General features: G+C 40.8%; 1 non-coding gene across 1 annotated transcript; it reads right to left on the reverse strand.

Annotated features, from left to right (window-relative positions):
* Window positions 1-11,932: 11,932 nt before the first annotated feature.
* On the reverse strand, window positions 11,933-12,064 carry LOC115029788. Its single transcript, XR_003835353.1, has one exon. It is a non-coding gene; the product is annotated as a small nucleolar RNA SNORA17 (small nucleolar RNA).
* Window positions 12,065-13,823: the final 1,759 nt, after the last annotated feature.

The raw sequence follows: 13,823 nt of genomic DNA on the forward strand, positions 1-13,823 counted from the left end.
GGAAAGAGAGGCCCATTGGACTTGCAAACTTTATATGCCCCAATATAGGGGAATGCCAGGGCCAAAAGAATGGGAATGGGTGGGTAGGGAAGTGGAGGGCGCTATGGGGGACTTTTGGGATAGCATTGGAAATGTAATTGAGGAAAATATGTAATAAAAATATTAAAAATCAAAAAAAAAAGAAAACTTTTCAACTATGATTTAAATTTGGGGAATTAGACTTTTTAGTCTAGTTCTTTACAATAAAGCTGTAATGAAAATCAAAATAAATACATAAATAAAACTTACCGACTCAGTTAGTTCTGCCTTTTACTCTCTGGAGCATGAGCAGTGCACTAGTAACCGCTCCCCGCCATCTCCACAGGAAAATGAATCCCCTCCTGCAGCCAGCAGCTGCCCATAGATCCCCAGTGCAGGTCTGATTCCGTGTCTCCTCCTCCACTCATGCTGGGATTGGTACCTGGCTCCATCATCTCCAGGTGACCCGCACGCAGTCTCCGTTGCTGTGTCTGTGCAGCAGCTGTGTCCAGAAGACAGCGAGCACTCCACAGCACTCCTCCCTATCCTCGGCTGCTTACATACTTTTTATCTTCTGCAAAGGTCTCTGAGCTTTGACAAGGAAGGCAGATACTGATGTATCCCCTAAGACTAAGCACTATTGTGACGAAGTGACTATTTCAGATATCTAAATGGAATCTTAGGCTGTTTATCTTTCTGACTTGCTCATGCCATTTGTAGTAGATATGCCTTCCGTAGGTTCATACATGTGAATCATTGGTCCATAGGGAGTCGCACTGTTAGGAAGTGTGGCCTTGTTGGAGTAGGCGTGGATTTGTTGGAGGGAGCATATCACTGCGGAGGAGGGCTTTGAGGTTTCATGTATATGCTCAAGCTATGCTCACTGTGGAAGACAGTCCTCCCCTGCTTCTTACAGATCAAGATGTAGAACTCCCAGCTCCTTCTCCAGCACCATGTCTGTCTTGAAGCTGCCACAAGTCTCACTAATGGTCTAAACCTCTGAAACTGTAAGCCAGCCGGAATAGAATGTTTTCTTTAATAAGAATTGCTGTGGTCATGGTGTCTCTTCACAGCAATTGAACCCTAAGACACCATTTAACATAATGTCATAAGGAAGGCTAATATCACATATCACAGGAATTCCTTTAAGGGATTAATATCTCATGTGTAGATATACAAATACATGCACAGATATCATATTTCCTTCTCTATCTCTAATCCACGCTGCTTCCACATTTTGGCACTCTAAGTAGGGGAGCAATGAGTATTAGAATACTGTTAAATCTTAGAGGCATTTACCTCAGTTCTTTTGGATAAATACCTGCATTTCTGTTGCATTTCTATTCTACATAATAAACATATTTTTCATGTTTTTTAGGAGTCATGGTTTTAGTTTTGCTGCGGTTATTGTTCTGAGATAGGGTCTTCCTGTATATATAAGACGAGACTTAAACTCACTGGTTAGCCCAGGTGTCTGAAGCAATGGCACCATTTTATGTTCCTACCAACAACTCCCCACACCCTTATAAACAGAAGTCTGTTGTACAGTGATGTCTCTATAATGATTAATTCTCTCCTATACACTTTAAGCATTCTTAAAAGGCAAATGTCATGGCAAGCATTCTTACCACAATAAAATACATTTTTAAAATGTCACTTTAGCTGCTCCTTCTGAGAAGAGACCAAGAAGATAAACTATGTAAGATTTACTAGGGGATATTTGGGCACAGCCCTGTGTGCACAACTCTTAACACTCAGGAGACCAAAGCAGGAGGATTGGAGTTCAAGGGCAACCTCGGCTTCCATGAGACCCCCCTCCCCCCCCTCTCTCTCTCTCACACACACACACACACACATGCATGCACGTGCGCGTGTTTTTGAGCAAGATGTTGTTGGGATCCTGAGGACATCTTTCAGATTGTAGTGTGGAATTCCTGAGAAATGGAGCTAGATATTGTTGTAGAAATATTTAATCTCAATTATGGGTTCCTACCCTGCCTTTCATCATTCAGTTCCTACAGTCAACTTTTATTTTTATAGTAAGCCTTAACCAGTACTAGCGCTGGACAGATATCTACCCTTTAGGCTATTAGAATATATTTCACCATCAGTAACCACATTTTATAACTTGCCATTTTCCCTCTGGGAAGCTCTTAACTCCAATTGGCCAGCCCTTGTGGCCATGATTTCATGATTCACTTCCCCATGGCAGCTTCCTCTTCCCTCTACTTTCTTCTCCCCTCCTTGTGCTTCTCCTCCTCCACCAAGTCCTAGAACCCCAAACCCTGCCTATGTCTCTTCTCTCCAGCTATTGGATATTGGATCTTTATTAAACAAATAGTTTTAAATTAAGGAGCAAGGTCACATTGTACTTGGGATTCTTTCCTCCCTGGAGGCAACCAGGCCTTGGAAGCCAGTATTTATTTAGCATTGTAATACATACCAAAAGACCAAACCTAAACAGGAGATAATTCTTCTTCATGACTAGAGAGGTGAGCTGCTCTTTAGAGATGAGGCTAGTCCTGGAGGTCTAGTGAGGGAACAGGAGTTCCTTGCAGGACATGAGAAGTCTGATAGGCCAAACTTACATTTCAGATATCAGGAAGATATCTTGTACTCACAGAAGTCACTGGCCATGGGAGTGAATAAGATTCTCACAGGAGTATGTCTTCAGAGGGGAGAGTATTAGGTAATAAGTCCTGTAGAGCAAGCTGCACTGCTCGCTCACTATGCAGGGGGTTCAGTGACATGGGATTTTGGTTTTCAGTGAATGCCAGTGGATTTGTTTTTCAGATAGGACAAATGCTGTTTTATTTTGTTGCTAAGGAGGATAATTTACCCCCAAGGAAGTCGGTGGTGTAGAACAGGGAGAAAAGAGGGTCTAATAAGTGAGAAGGCAGCTTCTTACCAAGATTTCTCTTTATCGATAGGTTACAGAGCATAGTCAAAATGAGAGCCTTGTGGGTCAGGGATTTGATGAGTTAATCTAAGATGGTAGTGGCAGTGCACGCCTTTAATCCCAGCACTTGGGAGGCAGAGGCAGGCAGATTTCTGAGTTTGAGGCCAGCCTGGTCTACAGAGTGAGTTCCAGGACAGACAGGACTACACAGAGAAACCCTGTCTTGAAAAATCAAAACAAACAAATAAATAAATAATTAATTAAAATAAATAAATAAAATAAAATAAAAAAATAAAAAGAGCAAACACTCTGAAATGTACCGAAAGTAGAAGTGTCACCAGACTTAGGGTTCATAACCTGTGTCCCAACTAGCCAGGTTCAGCACCTGCCATTATTGAGTCAACTAAAGGAGTCAAATTAACAGTGAAATCATGAGGCAGGGATGAGAGGAGGTGTTTTATTAAATGTGAGCAACTTGGAAAGTGGGATAGAGATTACTTAATTCCAAGAAGTTCACCTTGGATAGTTCTGACTTGAAAGCAGGGTTTAAAGAGGAACCAAGAGATTTGTACAACTAAGCAGGGCTATAAGGTACCCCCCACACACACACACTTTTGTTTCAGCTCCATATCTCCTGCAAAGTCAGGTAACACGTTGTAAATCTTTATTCAGGAGACAAGTTCTTTCTCTGCATACCCTAAAGCATCCAGCCATTTCATTTCACAAAAGGATATTGCTGGGGAAATTCTCATTACTTGGGGTCTGTTCTTTCAATGGTCTTGTAGCCAAAGAGGGTGCATAAGTGTTCTTCAGAACACTTATTCATTCCTGCCAGCATCACCTGATTATGTAAGCATAGCACTGCTGTTCCAAATTAAGATGGATGGATGTTTCCAGGTTGGAAAAGAAAGCTAAAAAGCTTATATGGCCAGTGTAGTCTTCTTTCTTGTCAGTTCTCCTGGAGGCAGTGGAGGGGGAAGAGCGTCAGTGGAGGGTAAAATGTTGTCTTACAAGATATTTTTGGTGGCTGTATAATAATAAAATGTTTACTTATCTAAGTCTCAGTTGCTTTGCTACTGTAGCTGACCTGCTTTCTGTGTTCCTCTGAGGCCAGAAACTGGCATTTAGCACCCAGTCCTAAAACAGTAGGAGATTAAGTAAAGGATTAATTGCTAGAGCCTTTTCCCTTTTGTCCAGATGCCTCTTGCTTGTGAGACTAGGGGGAAGTTTGGAGCAATAAACTTCTATTGAACCAGGAGAAGAGAATAACACTTGCAGAAGGAAAAAGTTTTACGTAAGCAAATATGCATAAACTCACATACATTCATATACAGATTCATGTATACAAATGTACACATTTCCATTCAAACCAGTAGGGCCTAGCTTGCATGCATTCTCACAATTAAATACTTGCACACACACATTCATACTTACGTATACACATCCACACACATATATGTATATGGAGCAAAAGACCAAGCACCAGTGTAGAAAGAACTCACTCATTCTGGATGAAAAATAAGCTCCAACCTTGATTGCATTGAGAAAGAAAAAGTGTCTACCCTTTTAATGCTAAATGAATTAAGCCCAGGTTTGTAAGAAGACACCTTTGTTCCTTTAATAAGACTAAGCCTGCCTTGTAATTAAGAAAAGACCTGTTCTGTCCCATGGTAAGGAGAAGCCTGTCTGCTCCCTCTGCTCTTTGCAGCTTCTGTTTTTCCTCTTTCCCTCTGCATTCTGCACATTGCTCTCTTAGTTGTTTTTATGTTACCTATAGTTTCCAAGTTATTCCACTCTGCATCCTCCTTCCAATCTTGCTCTCTCCTCCTGCTCTGAAGTCACAACGATGCTCTTACTCTCAATGCCTTTTCTCCCAATGCTATGCCTTTACTTATAAGCTCTTCTTGAGTTCAGTTCTGACTAAAAAGTTCTCTTGTGTCCTGACTATAAATTTATCCTCAGTTCTGTTCTAAAAAGTTCTCCTCAGCTCAGTTCTGTCTGGGTTTTTTTTTTGTTTTTTGTTTTTTTTGTTTGTTTGTTTGTTTTTTGTTTTTTTTTTTGGTCCTTAGCACTTATACATCTTTCAGAATACACGATCACATAGCAAAAAGTTCATCACAAGTTCACACATAAGTTCAAATCATAAATTGAAATAGAAGTTTACAGCAGAGAATGTTTACATGTACATTCATTAGGAGTGATTATCTGGCTAAACATTCACCACCTGTCACAGCTCCACAGGTTCATCAAGAGTTAAAAACCACGTGATTAGTGAAGTTTCGCATAGGTAAACCTGGTCAATAGTTTTTCTGTCCTAGCACCTATAATAAATGTTAGTTCCCTTTTTATGACCTTTGGTTAATGGTTTTATAACCTCAAGGAATGTGCTCTGAGTAGTTGAAAATCTGGTTACTATCTAACAGCAATTAACTGGTGATTAATTGCTTAACTTAATTAATTGATTAACTGGTAATTAATTGGTGACTGGCAGAGATCTCATTGTAGTTTTGACTATCAGAAAAAGACCTGATAGCAGTCTCACTATAAAAGAGCTTAATAAATACTGATATAAGTTTTGGAGTTTTTATGGGATCATCATAAAGAACTGAGAGGTCATTTGTCTATATAGCATGACTATAAGATAGTACATGTTCATAGAACTACTCAAAAGGGTGGGCTAATACCTAGTGATTGTCATATATGTTTAATAATAATAACAACAACAACAACAGGAAAAGCATATTAATAGCAGGGATTTTTCCCAAAATGATTTTCTCTTGAGACTTGCCTATAGGAAGAAATCTGTCGTGGATTATTTTAATCTGAGGCAGACCATCTCAGGAAGATCATCTGCTAGTTATGAGCTTGCACTATGATGGCTCCTGAGTTATACAAGTTATAAAGTTCTAAATTATTTAAGACACACAAGAGGGAGATTTAGAGATGATGTATATGGTATTATAGTTTCTATGGTCAAAGATTAACAGTTACAAGAACTGGATGAAATATATGTCTGTACTGGCTGGTTTTGTGTGTCAACTTGACACAAGCTGGAGTTATCACAGAGAAAGGAGCTTCAGGTGAGGAAATGCCTCCATGAGATCCAGCCATAAGGCATTTTCTCAATTAGTGATCAAGGATAGGAGGACCCATTGTGGGTGGTGACATCACTGGGCTGGTAGTCTTGGTTCTATAAGAGAGCAGGCTGAGCAAGCCAAGGGAAGCAAGCCAGTAAACAGCATCCCTCTATGGCCTCTGCATCAGCTCCTGCTTCCTGACCTGCTTGAGTTCCAGTCCTGACTTCCTTTGCTGATGAACAGCAATGTGGAAGTGTAAGCTGAATAAACCCTTTCCTCCCCAAGTTGCTTCTTGGTCATGTTGTTTGTATAGGAATATAAACCCTTACTAAGACAATGCCTAATTATCTATTTAAAATTTTGGTTATTGACCTTTTGAAATATAAAATATTGGTTATACACAGTTGTTAAAAAGTACTGTATGGGTGTAACGGCCTATCTAGGCATTTAATAACTGTATCTAGAGATTATTCTTATATGGTCAGAGGGGCTGAAAATATATTTTTCACTAAAATGTTTCACTAAAAGTGAAAATACCCCCTTACCATCCAAGAGACTGTGGACCATCTCTAGAAATGCTCTGTAACTGTTGGAAGTCACTTCTTCAAGAAGGCCATGGAGGCTCCACCTGATGAATTCTAACCAGCATCCAGTCTATATAGAGGATCAGGGAAAGCCATACTTAGGCCAGACAAGGACTTTGACCTATCCATAGATGAACAACTAGTTAAAAAAGGCTCCAGGGAGCTCAAGATGCCTCACAAGCCCCAAGAATTATGAGTCCCAAGAACTAAGTCCACAATTGGCCTTAATTCTATAAAACAGAAATTCCTTTTGAGTACCTACATAGTCTTTAACACGAGCCAGGAAATATGCCAACATTAAAATGATCAGTGTGTTTCTTAAAATGTTCAGGGAACTACAGTTCTTAGATGTTATACTTAACTATATAAAATGTTATTTAAAAATCTACTTCTCACTAGTGATTTGTGTGTGTGTGTGTGTGTGTGTGTGTGTCTACATTACCTGGATGTAGAATTAGACCACAGCTTATCTCAGCACTATAATGTCAATATATGTTTTCACACCTGAGAAAAACAGGCCATCTTCTTAAAAGATGAGGGTAAGTCTGAAAGCTGCCTTCACTCACTGTGGAACACTTCTCACAGATGTCCTGTGTCTTTCAGCATTCACACTCCCTGGCTAAAGGAAGCTGCTAGGATTCTATTTCTCTTTTAAACTGCCAGATGCTGACTTTAACAGACTCCTCTTAGGAAGCTACTGGGTGCTCATTCCTTACCCTGGAATCTGCTATAGAAAACAGCTCATTACGCAGTTACCTTCCCCACTTACAGTTATCTTATGCTCCATTAAACAAACAAACTTAGGTTAATCACGATGTTATTTTTTTCCTTATTAACTTTGTATCTTTGAACTTAAGAGGGGAGATCTAATGACCAATTATGAATCTATGCTGGCCCATAAAAACATTGTTTGAAGATTTTTCTACCAAACCAAGGCCACATGTCTTGTGTTTGATAGCAGTGACAAAAATCATTGGTCACAGCAAAGCCTGGAGGGTTCTTTAGATGGTTTTCTTCTTCTAATAAGAGCAAAATTGCTCCAACTTAACTGTATGCTTAGTAAAAATTGCAATAGCATGAAGAGTCTCAGTTTCTGTGTACCACAAATGTAACCTCACTTGTATGACACACTCCAAGGATGTATTTTTGTCATTATATGGCTGACTTACATTCTGGACCTCTCACATCTACTAAGATTTACCATGGCTCCTAGATCAACCAGCCTCTGAGGCATCTAGCTGTGACCCCTTTCTATGTTGCTTCTTTTGCCATCTTGGAAGCAATTGGAGAGCTCTATGCCCCCAAAGTCATCCAACTTGACTTCTTGTCACTCTGGGCATTTTTAAGGACTCAGACAACTGGATGGAGGGCCTCTTAGCTGCCCTTCACTGCTCTGGTTAAAGGACAGTTTGCTTCTGTAGAGATGTGTCTTTCGCTTATTTCTGTCACCTCAGTTGATGCAGATCTAACAAAGTAGATTCCCTTGCCTTCTGCCTATCAGATACTCTCTCATAACTCCTGTATTTCTTGTAAACGTCTTGACTCTACAAGAAATTAAATTTTAAATTCTCAATACTGTTTCTTGAAGTTTGCTGATTTTTGGCCATTCATGGAGGCTTTTATCCAATCCTAGACTCTCTGAAAAGTGTTACCTGGAGTGTTTAATCACACACTTCAATAGTGTATGAGTTTGTGTGTGTATATGTGTGTGTATGTGTGTGTGTATGTGTGTGTGTGTTGTTATACTGATAATGAAACTTAGGGACCCATACATGCTGGGCACGAAGCCCTCCAATGTTATTGTTTTTTTAAATTTCTGTAATTTATGTTTTCTATGTTTTGTAATTTAAAGTTAAAATAAGACATTATACATTTTTATTTTTGTAATATATAAGGCAAAAATTACACATGTGTATCCAACATCACTACATTTTGGTGAGACAGTGTAAGGTTGGTTCTAGGCCTGGAGAGGGTAAAGTGCCTGCTATATCAGCTTCAGAGCCTAAGTTTGAGACCCCAGAGCCCACATAGAAAGCAGTAACCGATATCTCTGGACCTTACTGGCCAGCCAGTCTGAGTAAGCTGATGAGGTTGAGGTTCAATGACAGAACCTGTCAAAAACAAAACAAAACAAAAACACAAAACAACAGAACAAAACAAAACACAAAACCAAACAAAACCAAAACCTAATGTGTAGAGTAATCAAAGAAAGGCAAATTACATCAACCTCTGGCATTTGCAACACACATGCACACACACACACACACACACACACACACACACACACAGTAACAAGCATATACATCACACACACAAATAGAATATAAAAATTAAAGCTCTTTCTAGTTTCTAAAAGCTTATGGATTAGAAGAAAGGGACTTTAATCAGAGATCAATAAAACTATTTGAAACCAAAACAATGATCACACATGTCACCTATATAACCATGGAACTAGAGTAGAAAGTCTTTTTAATCAAAACAAAAACAACAAAACAATGGAGTTCTTTACACAGAGAAAAACTAAAACCACAGCACACACTTTTAAAGATACGACGTCAAGGCTTACTCTAGCCTTCTTATTATAAGGAAGCCATTTCTAGATAATATCTTGGGTTTTAATATTAACAAAGGTGAGCATATTGGCTCAATTCTAACAGGAACATGGAATTTTTCTCTAATTAATTTTCTCATTAACATTTTCCTTTGGATACCAAAGTCTTCATTTGATCTTCACATGGGTCACAAAAATACCCCTTGGGATTTTCAGAGCAAAGTTCTGGAGACACACTGGAGACCCCATGCAAGATTCAATCCCTAAACTAATTATCTTTCTAAAGATAATTTAAAAAAAATCACTATCAACATAAAAACAGATTAAAATAGCTCTTGTTTCATATTGTAACTGTTCTTTAGAATTCCCTAATCACTGATTATGTTTTCTGATCTGATTGTAGAACAAAAAACTACCAAGTTGAATGTTAGTTCACTATTGTAAGTGGTACACTATTTACGCAGTGTACTAATGTAAGGAGTTCACTATTGTAGGTAGTTACTACTGTAGATAGTTCACTATGATAGGTAGTGCACTATTGTAGGTAGTTTACTATTTTTAGTAGTTCACTATTGTAGGTAGTTTACTATTTTTAGTAGTTCACTATTGTAAGTAGCTCACTATTATAAGTAATGCACTATTGTAAGTGGTGCAATTTTGTAAGTAGTTCACTATCATCATAAGTAGTACACTATTATAAGTAGTATACCACTGTAAGTAGTTCGTTATAGTAAGAATATATTGTCTGTAGGACATGTGAAATTGAGAGTCAATATTCTAGACTTAAAGTTTTCCTCACTTCTTTACTCAACTGTAACCAGTCATTTTAAAAACTAGCTTTTTATTTAATTACAAGTCAAATGACTATCCTTTTGTTCATCAATCTTTGCATAGGACAGGACAGAGGAAAGAATTTCAGCTTATTTCAAAGGATTAACCTCAAAGTCCTATTTCCATGAAGTAGGAGCTGAGGTATATCCACAGGCTTGAGGTTATATCTCTAAACAGTCAAAAGAGCCCCCCCCTCCTCACCCCAAACTGGCCCATGGGAACTTCCATGATCACAAAAGCATCTCAGAAATTTTCATTTTATCCTCATCCTCGGTCATTGTTTCTATTATCCCTTTAAATCTCTTAATTTTTTTTGTGTGTGAATTTCTATCATGAACCCAGTCCCACACATTTTCCCCTTCCATTGTACCCACCCTTCATCCTTGAAACTTCTCCCCCAACAGAGGGAAAAAAAAATCCCATTGTGGAAGCTGTAATGTGTGTGTCACACTATGTCCCACAGTTTACCCTTTTGTGCACATTTCTTTTCTTGGGAACGTTTATTGCAATGACTTGTTGGTCTGGTATGAGGCCTCTGGCTTCTGCTACTCCACTAATATCAGATCCTCCCTGGGACTCTTCTCAGATGGTCTGTTGTTGCCCTGTGTTATGAAGATCATGGAGTTTTGGATCTGTAGCACTGACTCCTTCATGTGCTCCAGCAGTTCATTGATAGGGTGGGCCAACTCAAAGCCCTGGATCTGAGCCTGAGAGGTATCTGAGCTGGCCAGCCTACCAGCAATTCCACTCACATGCCCTTGGGCCTGGCAGTCTCTACCAGTAACATCCACTACCAGAGCCAGCTCTACCCTGCTGCCCACAAGAGGTGCAGGGCCGACTGTGCTGAGTGTTGAAGCTGGTGAAAGACATGGCCAGTTCTCCAAGTCTCATGACCCCAGGGCCAGCTCTTCTGCCTGCCAAAGATATCGAGGGATAATGGAGGTGAGGAAGGCATCTCTCCCTCATCCATGCTGCTGCTCAGGAGGCAAGAGACAGGGGCAGATCTTCCACACTCATGCCCTAGAGGCCAGCCTACCATCAACCGCTACATCCAGTGACAGCTCTCTGTGCTGCCTAGGTGAGGAGCAGAGTCTGCTGTAGCAGGTGAGTCTCAGGACTAGCTCTCCTGTCTGCTGTAGGTGGCAAGGGGCAAAAGGGGAGGTCACAGCATGGCAGACAAGTGGTAGAGCCAGGTTTCCCATGTTCATGGCCTTGGGTTACCTTGTGCCTGTCCCCACAGGCAGGGTCAGCTCTACTGTGTTTCCTGGGTGAGGTACAGAGCTGCTCTCCCAAGTACTGTAGCTAGGGAGGAGCAGGGACATCTCTCCTGCTCTCATGATTTCAGGGCTAGTTCTGCCTGCCACAGTTGGGGAAAGGGTAGGGGTAGGAAGGTGTCTCTCCCTCATTCATGCTGCCACACAGGAGACAAGGAGCATGGCCAGGTCTTGAGGTCAGCTCCCCTGCTCTCATTTCCCAGAGCCAGAGTTCCCATGATGGCCAGTTAGGTGTAAGGCCAATTCTGCACAGCTCTCAGATATTGATATGTCACCAGGCAGCTCAGACCAGAGATGTCTGCCTGTCCTTTAGTGGTAACAGATCCTTGCTGCTGCTGGTCCATGGATCTAGACGTGGTCCCACTGGAAGCACAGGTCAAGATCCCACTATGGTCCCAGGTGGCATCACCAGCTTCTCACACCACACTGTCCCTGATTACCCTCGAGTCTCCAGTTCTGCCTCTCTTTACTGTGTCCTCATCCTCCTGTTTCTCTTTCTCTTCTATTCCTCTACCAATTACTTGTTCCTCCTAGTGGTGCCTGGGGGTGTCTGAGTATTTGGAGTCAACTCAGGAATGGTCTCAGGAGTGCTACGACCCTGGACAGGGTCATCTCAGGCATGGTCTACCTCCCAACCTGCAGAGTACCTGACTGTTGGTCATCTCAGACTCTCGCTCTTTTTTTTTCCCCCTTCAGGGAATGTTAGGCTATGAATCATTAAGATGTTCACAAGTCAGAACCCTAATCATAGACAAAGTCTCTCTCCTCTCTGCCACCTACTGATGTGTATGAGACACAGCAGCTATATCTGCCATGCTTCTAGGGGTGGGTAATTACTATTTTTTTTAACCTTAATATTCTGTTCTCTTGATTATAACTAAAACAATCTGATAAAACCAAGCTGTGGTTTGATGTCTCATAGAAAACTGTGGATGAAAATATGTTGTCATTGAAAGAGCATAATGAGTAGTGGTTCCTTACAGAGCCTGTTAGGTGTTGCAGTTTCTGCTCTTAGGAACAGATTAGTGGCATTTTCAGCAATATAAGTAATTATCTCAGGATAAGAAGGACTCATTCACCCCTGTATTCTTGTCTTGACTATAAGCTTGCCCAGGCACCACAGTATAATTCAACATGAAGATACTTTCTGGATACTACCATCATGAGCTTGAATTTCTCCATCTCCAGAGCCACGCGAATGTCTATTGTTTGTGATACTCATTATAACAGCAGGAAACAGACTAAGACATCCAGTCTTTGGAGTCTCAGTCTTTGATTTGTTTTAACTATAGTATCAAATCTAACAAATAACAAAGGGGGGAATACCAGTGGCTCCAACTAGGGAAGACTATGCCTTCCATGACAGTGTAAACGCAGAAGACTGTGCCTTCCATGGCAGTGTGGATACAACCAAGGCAGATATACCTTGGTAATGTTGGGTAGCTAGGTCCTTAGCTTGATATTTCTGCTCTCTTTACAGCATGGTGTCTAGGTCACAGCATGGTATCTAGCTTCACAGTATGGCGTCTAGCTTACGGTCTATGACACTGCTTCTGTTTCTGTCTACTCTCTAGCCAATGTGGAAAGAAAAACGTAAAGTGAAATACTTCTGTCTTTCCTTTAGAGACAGAAGAGTCTTGTATCACTGGACTACAGATGCAAGTCTACAGAAAGTTAGAAGGAAGCTAGGACATTTAGTCTTATCTGAGTTGCTGTTTTGTTTTGTTTTCCCCTGTTGCTATGATAAACTATTATAACAAGGGCAACATAAAAGAGAAAGGTTTCCCTAATTCAATAACAGGAAAGGCTGAAAGAAGCTGATGAGAAGGGTAACCCTGTAGGAGGACCAGCAGTCTCAATTAATCTGGACCCCTGAGATCTCTCAAACACTGGACCACCAACCAGGCAGCAAACACCAGCTGATATGAGGCTCCCAACACACATACAGTACAGGACTTCTGGGTCTGTGTTCTTTCAGAGATGATGCATCAAACCCTTAAGAGACTGGAGGTCCCAGGGAGTTTAGAGGTCAGGCAGGGAGGGGGGTAGGGACATCCACATGGAGACAGCGGGGTGGGGAGGAGGTATGGGATGTGGAACAGTTGGAAGGTGAATGGGGGCAGGAATAAAATATGGAGTGTAAAAAATTAAATTAATTAATTAAAAATAAATACATACATTAAAAAAGAGAGAAAGGATTCATTGTGGCTCATAGTTCTTGAGTTCAGTCAACCATACCTAGGAATTCAAGGCAGCAGGGGCTTCTGAAGAGTGGAATCACAGTCAAGAAACAGAGAGGCGAATGCTCCCTAGTGCATGCCTCATTGCCTCCATTTTATACAGTCTAGCATCCTCTACCTTGGAAACACCCTTCCCATAGTCAAGATGGCTCTTCTCAGATCAGTTAAGGTTACGGAGATAACCCCCTCACAGGCAACCCCAGAGACCTATATCCCAGAGGCGTCTAGATTATGCTGAGTTGACAATCACAGTAACCATAAGCTCCATGTGAATGTGAGAGAACAGATTGGAATCAGCAGAGTAGGAGTCTCCATTACAGATTCCACTTCTGCAAAGGTTTACACGTAA

The sequence above is a fragment of the Mus caroli genome, chromosome 17, assembly GCF_900094665.2.
Source record: "Mus caroli chromosome 17, CAROLI_EIJ_v1.1, whole genome shotgun sequence".
NCBI lineage: Eukaryota > Metazoa > Chordata > Mammalia > Rodentia > Muridae > Mus > Mus caroli.